Raw genomic sequence first — 10,355 nt, forward strand, 5'->3', positions numbered from 1 at the left:
CCGCTAGGCGACGACGTCAATTCACCGCGGCTCCACTCATCGCAACGCCCGGCCGCGCAACGCCATGTTTCTACCTAGCTCGCTCATCTACTCAGCTCACATCGCCATTGTCTCTCACTATGGGTCACGTCGCCACATGCTTCGCGATGGCACTCCTCGGGCTTCCACCAGCGGCACCTTCACGAGCATCACGCTCCCATACCGGTCGCGGTACGCCGCCTCTGCTGCATGACCCCCATCCTAATCGTTATGCGAGCCCCAAGAACTCTGCCCGCCTTGCCTTCGCACCAAACGAAAGTGCTTGGGCATCGATACAGGGTACTGGCAGCCCATCCAATGGCGCTCAAGAGACACCGGGGACACGCACGGAGGCCACCGAGTTCTACTCCCGGTCTCCCCGTGCTTCGCGATGGTCCTCCCCGGCACTCTTCTTGGCGACACTACGAGCTCACCGCTCACGAACCGGTCGCGGTTCTGTCGCTCCATCCTGCATTACGTTCTGCCTACCTGCCTACTGTGCTCTCTGCTTCGGCTCGCCCCTGGAACCCTCCCAGCCAGCTCTTCTGCCCAAACACAAGACGCAAGGCCAGCAGTCCCTCTACTACGTGTCGCCCGTCTTCCTCCTCTTCATGTATCGACGTGGCCCTCAACTGCCAGCTCTACACCGCTTCGCGTCTGAGGGGGGTAGTGATGTGGCGGCCCGTGCGTGATGACGAAGACGTGCCTCTGCTGCCACGCGCTACGGCGCTGGCACAGCAGTTCTACCGGCACCGTCCTAGTGTGAGGCTACGTCCATCTGCTTCTTCATCGGACCGACCCCGTCATACCTGCAAGGATAGGTTGAATAACAGGTGACCAACTGTTCTCTTCATCTTGTAGTATGTGTGTCTGCTCCCGTTTTCTGCTAGGGTGCTGCTCAAGTGGAGAAATGTCACATTCCGCTGTTCCGTAAACTTTTGTCCCAAGCTGTACAGATACTTTCGTAGAATGAGTATTACAATACTTAATACAACTTCTGTAAACAAAAGTGTTACAGTAAAACCATTGTAATACAAATTACTACTATTACTGCTCAGTCTTGATGGCACGAAGGGACTCTGCCGCTATACGGAAAGTTAGCTGAGGTGGTTCCCATTTTGAAACGAAATAAAGTCCCCTCCAGAGCTTAGGCCAACTGCGCTGAAAAGCTACGTAGGGAAAACATGAGAGCGGGTGATGGACCCGAGGTTAATCCGTGTGTTTGGAGGGAATTAATTCATTAATAAATATCAGAGTGGTTTCCGGTCAGGGTGAAGTGCCGTTGATCGCTCGTAGCGATGGGAAACGCCAGTTCGATAGGCTTTTCGTCAGAACTAATTCTGCCTCTGTGTTTTACGACCTGGAGCGTGCGTACGACACGACCTCGCATTCATAGGCGCATTAAACGCTTCAATCACGAATACGTTTTGAAACGACAAACTCCAATGCATATGTGCAAGAAAATGGTGTCCGGCGAGGATCCATACTAAGAATCGCACTTCTGTATTCGTTTTGAGGATAGACTCAATAGCAATACCCATACCACCAAGTGTCCGGTACTCCCTATCCGTGGATGATATCCCTATATCATGCAAATCGTCTATCCAATTACTCGACTAGAGACAGATACAGCTGACAGTAAATCTGTGTAAATAGGCCGAAGAGAATGGCTTCAGGTTCTCACCAGAAAAATATGTGTGCGCCGTATTCTCAAGGAAGCATTGAGTATTAGCTGAGCGATCACTACATCTGGCTGGGAACACTTTGAGTGAGTTCAGTTTTTCGGGCATAATCTTCGACAGCAAACTTTATTTTACCACTCACATCACCTACCTCAAAAAGAAGATGATGAGGGAACTTTCTAAGGTTGCTGTCGCAGAAGTGGTGAGGCGCAGATAAGCAAATATTATTGACAACCTATAACTGCTTCGCCAGCTCAATGACTGACTAATTGACTATGGAAGCGCAGCGTATGAATGGGCGTGACCTTCCCTATTGAAAGCACTAGACGCAGTGCACAACGCGGGCATACGCGCCTCTACAGGTGCTGTAGAGCACGTCACCCGTTGAAATCTTGTATGGGGAATCGCCCGAATGCTTTTGCAAATACTTACTACTGAATCGTAGAGGTACTTTTCAGTGTATGTGCCACTGCTCTTCTCCAGTACCGAGTTTCGTCGAGGACACAATTTCGCTGTCGCTTGGAAATCTGTCGCCAATACCGTCCAATCTGCTCCGCATACTGCAACCATATGCGCAACCATGTACAGACCTGAGGGCTCCGTCGTTCTGTAATTGACTCTGAGTCACTGAGCTATTTCCGGGTGCTCCCTACTCTCGCTAAGATCAACAACTACCTTCCTCGACTTAATGTGCGTCTGATGGAACATTGAGCTTCGAAAGCAAAGGGCCATGGTAAGCTAACTCAACATGTAAGGAGTTGTTCCGGCTGCGGATCAGTTCATTAAAAACTAACAGGAGGACGGGGTCTCGCGCGGGGGGGGGGGGGTTGCTTGGTTGCTCATGGGATAACGGTATTTGAGTATGCCTGCCTTTGCTTCCACTAGGGGTCGCTGAGAGCAGTAATGTACTTAAGCGTATGTCTAAAGCATGCATTAAAAGTCTGTCAGTCAGTCAGTGCTTGGTGTATGTGTCGTCTCCTTGTGTCCCCTACTCTGGGGTTTTTATCGCTTTTAAAATCTACCGCCACACAGCCCGGCCTTGATCATGTTTTGCCTACTTATACCAATGCCTGCCTCTAGTCGAATTTTCACGACCTGCTGGATGGCACCGGGAAGTGCGACAACCAGAGCCTGCACCAGCGTTCAGTTTTAAAGTTCTATACCTGAACACCAACTAGGTCATGCGGCTTGACCTTACATGTCTCAATATGCTGCACTTGTGAAGGCGACGCAACATATTTTTCTACAGTGTCGGTGGTACTACTAGGAGATCGTGGATCAATTAGAATTTTAATCCTGAACGAGTCTTTAAAAAAAATGTTTAATCGAATACCACAAAATATGCATGTGCCAATTTTTTTATTTATTTCAGTGACAGCATAAAAGTGATACATTAAGGCTGAAAGGCCATCCGGATCATAGCCGAAGCTAGTGCGATCCGTAGAAACATGTCAAACAAATATATGACAGCAGTATACACTGAACCCCAATACTACTACACTAAAAATATAGTCACAAAAATCCTAAACAGTGTTATCTATATTGATTCAAGACCAGTACTGTGAAGTAAGTGCCTATGTAATGCTAATTTAAAGTTCCTAGATGAAATTACAGATAGTGGTAAGGAATTCCACTTAATTACACCTTGATATTGTAAAGTACGCATCCCATGCTGATTCGCTTGTTGTTGTACTAAGAGATGATGCCCTAACACACAGCGGCTGGTGCCAGTTACAGAGGAAAAATGAAGACCTAGAACTAGCCCTTCAGTAATAATACATTTCCTGATCATCAATACAGTCCTTTCAAAACACAGTGTGTTAAATGGCAGAATGTGCAGTGTTTGATACAAAGGTAGACATGATTGCCTAGGATGTGCATTCAATATTGTGCGAATTATACGGTTTTGAAGAAGTTCAATGGGTCTTAAGTAAGTTTTATAAGTGTTCCCCCATGATTCAACGCAATATAAGAGGTGACATTGGACTAATGAGAAATACAGAGTTCTTAAGACAGCCAGAGGGAAGATTTTGCTCACCCTGTACAAAGCACCACACGCTTGAGATAACTTAGAACATACTTGTGAAATATGTGGCTTCCAGTTAAGATGGAAGTCTAGCACACCACCCAGGTACTTAATACTATTAAGGCGTTCGATGGGTAAGCCCTTGATGATAATATTAAATTTTGATAAGTCAACACTTTTACGATGCGAACGAAATACTATGTATTTTGTCTTCGATATATTTAACTCAAGGGCATTGTTTTCTAACCATTCGAGAAGCAATGGCATAAAAGAAGCAATGTTGGTTCGAATTGTATCTATACATTTGCTAGTAAAAAAACAACGCCGTATCATCAGCATACATAATGCAATTTGAAGACATTCCACTAGGGAAGTCATTTGCATACAAAATAAAGAACAAAGGTCCCAAGGCCGAGCCCTGGGGGACGCCAGTATGTATTGAGAGTGACGAAGAGTGGTGCCCGGCAATAGATACAGTTTGTGTTCTATTGCTGAGGTAACTGGAGAAAAACTCTAAAGAGTGGCCTCTTATACCATATTTAGACAATTTAGCGAGGAGGATATTGTGTTGAACTGTATCAAAGGCCTTCTTCAAATCTAAAAAAAATGCCAACACAGTATTCACCTCTATTAATAGTACTGTTGATAATTTCAGTTGCTGAAAGTACAGCAGTAGCTGTGGACCTCGACCTGCGAAACCCATGTTGGTTTGGGCTGATTATATTGTGTTTTTCAAAGAAAGTTGTTAATCTAGAGAATAGTACTTTTTCGACAATTATGTTAAGCGCGCTTAACACGGAGATTGGGCGGTAATTAGTTAAATTATTATAGTCGCCATTTTTATATACTGGTACCACTCTAGCAGTTTTCAAGATAGCTGGATAGCGAGCCTCAGCAATAGAAGAATTAAAGACTGTAGCCAGCACTGGACATAGGATATCTCTATTCTGCCGTATTACCTTCATAGTGATATTGTCACTGCCAGGCGAAGTATTATCAGAACACTTATTTATAGCCTTGAGAATATCGTCACAAGTAACACCGAACAGTGCAAACGTATTCTCATTGTCATTATGAGTATGGCATGGGACACTGCCAATGTAGTTTCCACGTGAAGAGCCCAAGTTAACAAAGAACCCATTAAAATGCTCGCACAATAAGGTCAGATCATCAGTCGTCGTAGGCAGTACTTGCTTTGGCAATTTCTTTCCCATAGCCTCATTTATAATCCGCCATACTAGACGGGGATTACTGCTTGTCCGTATTAACTGACAATAATATTCACGTTTACGCTCTCGGAGCATCTTAACCGAGATATTACGATAATAACTAAATTTATTTTTGAAGTGCTGATTTTGATTATCCCGTTTGAACTTACGTGCCCAATAATTTTTTTCTCTCAAAATTTCTAAGATGGGAGCTGTCATCCACGGGCATAACGGCCTATCGTAATAACCACCGCGTGTGTGAACACTAGCCTCATTTATTGCTTTTTGAATTAGTGAGACGACAGACTGGCATATGTCATCAGCATTACCCTCATACTGAGTATGGCTAAAAAATCCGACAATTTTCTCTCGTAACAGAGAGTAATTAATCCGTCGAGAGGGTTTTACTGGAGCGCGTGAAGGTGCGGTTATGGTAACAGGGATTAAAGTGCTCACAGGAAAGTGATCGGTAATTAATTCCTCCACAACTTCAGCGTAGTTCTCGCTACTATTATCGTCAGATATAATATAGTCAATTAAAGTGGCAGACCCTGAGACTACGCGAGTGGGCGCTGCAACTAAGTTTCTGTACCCGTATGAACTTAATAATAAACGGAATGCATTAGAAGACCCCACATCTAACCAATCAATATTAAGGTCACCACAAATGTACGTGCGGTTCCCGCTTGGGTGAACCCGGGCAAATAGCTCCTCAACTTGTTCAAGGAAATGGTTGACATTTAGGCTGGGAGACTTGTAAATGACTCCCACTACAATTTTGTTCAGTAATTGTATAAACAGAGCCTAACAGCCGTTATTGATGTTGAAATTAAGTTCTGTACAAACTGAATAACTAAGAGTGTTCTTTACATAAATCCCGACTCCACCACCTCGTGTTTTCCGGGACACTCCAACAAAGGAATAACCAGGAAGTGCATAATGTTCATTTTCGTATAGCCAAGTTTCAGTCAAACAAAGAATATCACATGGATACGAAATCAAAAAACAAGATAGCAGGTCAATATTAGCCCGTAGGCTTTTGATATTGACATGAGTTAGTCTAATATGTGAGGCAGTCATTGCAATCAAGCACACGGAGATTCGGCGTCATAGAGTCAGTTTATCAACGCCAGATCACCTTCTCCTTTGATAATGAATGCCTTAGCATTATCTGACTTGCGTGCAAAGATAGTGCCTCGTTTAACCCATACGTATCGCCAGTTGTATTGTTTTTTCCTTTGTATCGCCTGCCCTAGCAACTTTTTGTAGTAGGGGCAGAGATGTTCGTTCACATAAATAGGAAAGTTAACTTCAAGCCCCAGCGCATTGTGGGTCGTTTCCGCCGGGCAGACGACAAGATACTGTCTCTTTTTGTGCGACTGACAAATTTACAAACAATATTTGGCCTTTCCGGGTCTGACGAAGGTACACGATGGGCAACATCAATATCATCAGAAGATAGAGGTACCTCAAGATAGGAGGCCATTGTTTGGATCAACGACAATACTGATTCATTGGATCGAAAAGGAACTCCTTTTATCGCAATGTTATTACTACGGGCGTATTGCTGCAGCTCATAAAGTCCATTCTGGTTTCTATCCAGTTCACTTTTCATTTTCTTTACTTCCATTTTCAGATGTTTGTTTTCCTCTGCAACCTTGTGAACGGTTACCGCCATTTCTGATAGATCGTTCTTAAATTTGTCAAAAGCTGAACTCATAAATTCAATTGAGAGTTTGATGTCGTCCATATCCTTGCGTAAGGCAGGCAGCGCGTCGAGTTTGGCCAACATCTCAGTGAGTAGTTTGTCGATTTTCGTGCTCATGTTTGCAAAAGATCGGTACAAAATTGCACAGATACCACAAATTGATCAAGTCAGCGGCAGCGAAAATCAGGAGGAGAAAATAGAATTCATATCAATTGGCCTCTCACCTGTAACAACAGGCAATATCCCAAGTGTGTACAATGGATTCGCAACAAGGGCTGCCGCTGACTGATGCTCCGGACGAGAGTTCAAAGTCTTTTTCATGTCATCTTTTTCTTTTTCAATTACCATACTTCATGCCGTTTTCATAATTTTGTGTTCCTGTTTTGTATTCTCTCTCTACCTTATATGTTTTCCTTTGTATCAGTCTGCACAGATTACGGTACGAGTCACATGCCACGGGAATAGGCGACGCCACGACTTACCACATGGAGGGTCCTTCGAAGGTACCAGGAACAGACGACTTGCACCCGTGCACTGCAGGTCGACTGCCCTCTTCGTTCTTTTGTACCAGTTCGTTTTATTTGCTGCAGGACGTGCCGTAGCAAAAAATAAAAAAAACACTATAAATGATCTGGGGTCAGCTGAGTTCTCCTTTAAGGAAGTCTTACCAAGTTCATTGCGCTAAGACCACTCCAAAGTGTCCCATTTCATTCTGCAATATGTGCGTCGGATACAGGTCTACCTATGAAGCAAGCCTGGCTTTGTTTGCCCTCGTTGACACATCCGTTTTACGTGTGCGGATTCTGAATTCGAATGTTCTGGGTTGGCTTGAAAAAAAATAGAAATAAAGCCTGATATTCGAAATTTTCTCCATTCTCAATTCGTAGTTCCGATTAAATGCGCGACGACTGGTATTCGCTTCGGTATCAGAAATATTCGAATTCTGTTAAATCCTGAGATGAAGACTCACCGAAGTCACAAGGTTGAAGCGTCCCAGGCAGCACAATGTACTGAAGGTGGAGTGTTGTAGAAGGCCTTGAACAGACTTGTGAAACTAAAGAACATTGACAACATCCATACCGCCCATCACTACTGCACTCGACTTTCAGTACATTGTACACGAAAGGACTGATATCTTTTCAAACACGAAGGCAGATAGAATATATGTGTGCTTCAGCTGCGACGATGCCCTTGACATCCATGAGGAAATGCACCTGCAGAGCAACCAAGCAAAAGCAAGGCCACACAAAGGCACGTGTCTGCTATTAGTGCGATATATTTATTTGAGCTGTCATTTCTGTGTGCCTACGAGTCATCGAGTGTGATTTAAGGGGATCCAGTCTTAGCACTCAATGTTCCTGATTTCTCTGGGATTTGAGCGATCCACTTTCTGAGTTTGTGACCACCCGAATCCAAGGCTTTGGGCTCCGATTGTCCTCAAGATTTGCATCTGTTACCGCTAATGTAATTTTCGCGTGTACTGTGAGTGATCATAAAATTTCCTGCACTCACGCGAGTTTCATGTGTTAGGCTCAAGCTGCTTAATTTGATTTCGCCTTTAAAAATATCTGCTTTCTTGTACTGGTAAATCTGATTACTTTCCTTCGTATCGTGAGAAGTGCCTTAAACGGCTTTTCAATCTTCAATCACATTACTACCGGATATACAGGGTGTCCCAGGAAACGTGTCATTGAGTTATAATAAAAAAACTACGCCACCTAGAATCATGAGGTCAACAGCATTTGTTCCTATTAGGTTTTTGCCACCTCCTAATGTGAATGTCATGTACTCCAAGTTTAATTATATAAATATTTGCAAACTGAACTCGGAAATTTGCCAAGTAAAGGCCACTTTTTTACCGCACCAATATGAAGAGCGTGCCGAATTCACTCAAATTCATGATAATTCACAGTGATATTCACGAGTTATCAGTAGTATTGGATAAACACGACTTAACGAGCAACATGACACCTTCATCCTCTCTCACCCCCCCTGTTACCCCCAATTTTGCAATTTGCACCCCCACCAAATTTTTTTAAAATTTTTTTTTCAATTTTTTCACTTAAAATCGCTCATACACGCATAAGAATGTGATAATAGAGCGTAGAATATAATTTTCAATTAATAAATTCAATTACTATTCATTCCAACGAGAGAGAGAGAGGAGGAAAATATCAAATTATCGTTAAGTCGTGTTATTCTATAATGAGACACACGAAAAGAAGCGCACATACGCATAAATGCACTTTCTAAACTCATTTAATAATTCAAGTCATTACTATACACATTCAATTCATTAATGTGTCAGTCCAGGTTCGGTAACAGCATCAGCCCATGGGCGCCGCCATTTGCAAAGCGTCACACCAGGCAGGTCGGAAAGCATCACGTCAGGTGGCAGCACCGCTGTCATCATGGGGACTTCCGTGGAATGCAGAAAGAAACAAAACAAAAAAAGTGCTAACGAGGGGAAAACACGCGCGAAAACAGGCACACACACACACACACAAAATTTTCACCATCGCGAATATGTGCGGGCATGCACCGACGAGTATAGCAACAAGGGTCATTGACAGAATGGCGTACAAGGGAATTGCGAACATGTTTGGGCATGCACGGACAAGAATAATAACAACAACAAGGGGAAGACTTTCTGCTAATCGCAACAAGGTAAATCGACAAACATACACTACTCCAATACACGCTGACAAGTAATCGCAGTTAGGGGGTAGGTAAACGCGTCAACAGAAGAGGAAGTATTAAAACGACAACTCACCGACATCCAAGCATATCTGTGTGCACACACACCGCCCTCCATCTTCTTTACATGACTAAAGAGTTCACCAGCACATCAACGGTCACGATACGAGCGACGCGCCAGACGTCCGCACCCGACGAGAGGCAAACAGAAAACTGAATCTGGCGCCCTCTCCGCGGAGCATACGTCACACGCGCGCGCGCGCGCGCTCGCAGCGCCACCACGTCTGCCGTCGGACGTTTCGGTTTTGGTCTCGTCGCCCTTCACGTCTCGCGCGCTCGCAGCGCCACCACGTCTGTCGTCGGACGTTTCGGTTTTGGTCTCGTCGCCCTTCACGTCTCGCGCGCTCGCAGCGCCTCCACGTCTGCCGTCGGACGTTTCGGTTTTGGTCTCGTCGCCCTTCACGTCTCGCGCATGCGCTTCGAGCACGGTGGTGGCGGTGGTGGTGGAGGATTCGCTTTCGTTCTGACGCCCATTTCTTTACGTTTTTTATTTGGAAGCGCCGTATAAAGGGAGAGCGCGCTATCCGCGCGTTATCATTCAGACCAATACTTGGAAAACACCATGTGTGGTTTATTCTCCTGCGTTTCTCGCCGTCGCCAGGAAAAGACAAAAAACGAAGAACTTCGCGAATTTATTCGCGGCATCGTGGAGGAAGCTTTTCAAGTCCACCGCCTGGAATGGTTGCAAGCACGTCAAGAAATGTGTCAGGACAAGATGAAGACGCTCGACCGCATCTTAGCGGCGGACAGACTGACGAGAAAAAAGTCCACCTTTAGTCTGGATAATCTGTATTGGGAACGCAGTTCGGACCTAGAGGACGACGACGACGTCGTGTAAATAAAAGCGATGTATTTCTCTACGAGTCTCAGTCTCTTCTTTTTCTTCGCGCAACGTGTGCACACACGTCATGTCTAACCCCGAACCTTTTCGTTTCCGCCATCCTTTTCGTTGTATT

The 10,355-nt window shown here is 44.7% G+C and overlaps 2 long non-coding RNA genes across 2 annotated transcripts; one reads left to right on the plus strand and one right to left on the minus strand.

Moving 5' to 3' along the window:
* The first annotated feature begins 688 nt into the window (after window positions 1-688).
* On the plus strand, window positions 689-7,272 carry LOC135376044 (uncharacterized). The gene is made up of 2 exons (XR_010417505.1): window positions 689-851; window positions 7,076-7,272. It is a non-coding gene; the product is annotated as an uncharacterized LOC135376044 (long non-coding RNA).
* Window positions 7,273-8,883: 1,611 nt separating this feature from the next.
* LOC135376051 (uncharacterized) lies at window positions 8,884-9,578 on the minus strand. Its single transcript, XR_010417509.1, has 2 exons — window positions 9,416-9,578; window positions 8,884-9,060 (listed from the first exon to the last, which is right to left on the minus strand). It is a non-coding gene; the product is annotated as an uncharacterized LOC135376051 (long non-coding RNA).
* Window positions 9,579-10,355: the final 777 nt, after the last annotated feature.

Source organism: Ornithodoros turicata, chromosome 1 (genome assembly GCF_037126465.1).
Source record: "Ornithodoros turicata isolate Travis chromosome 1, ASM3712646v1, whole genome shotgun sequence".
NCBI classification, from domain to species: domain Eukaryota; kingdom Metazoa; phylum Arthropoda; class Arachnida; order Ixodida; family Argasidae; genus Ornithodoros; species Ornithodoros turicata.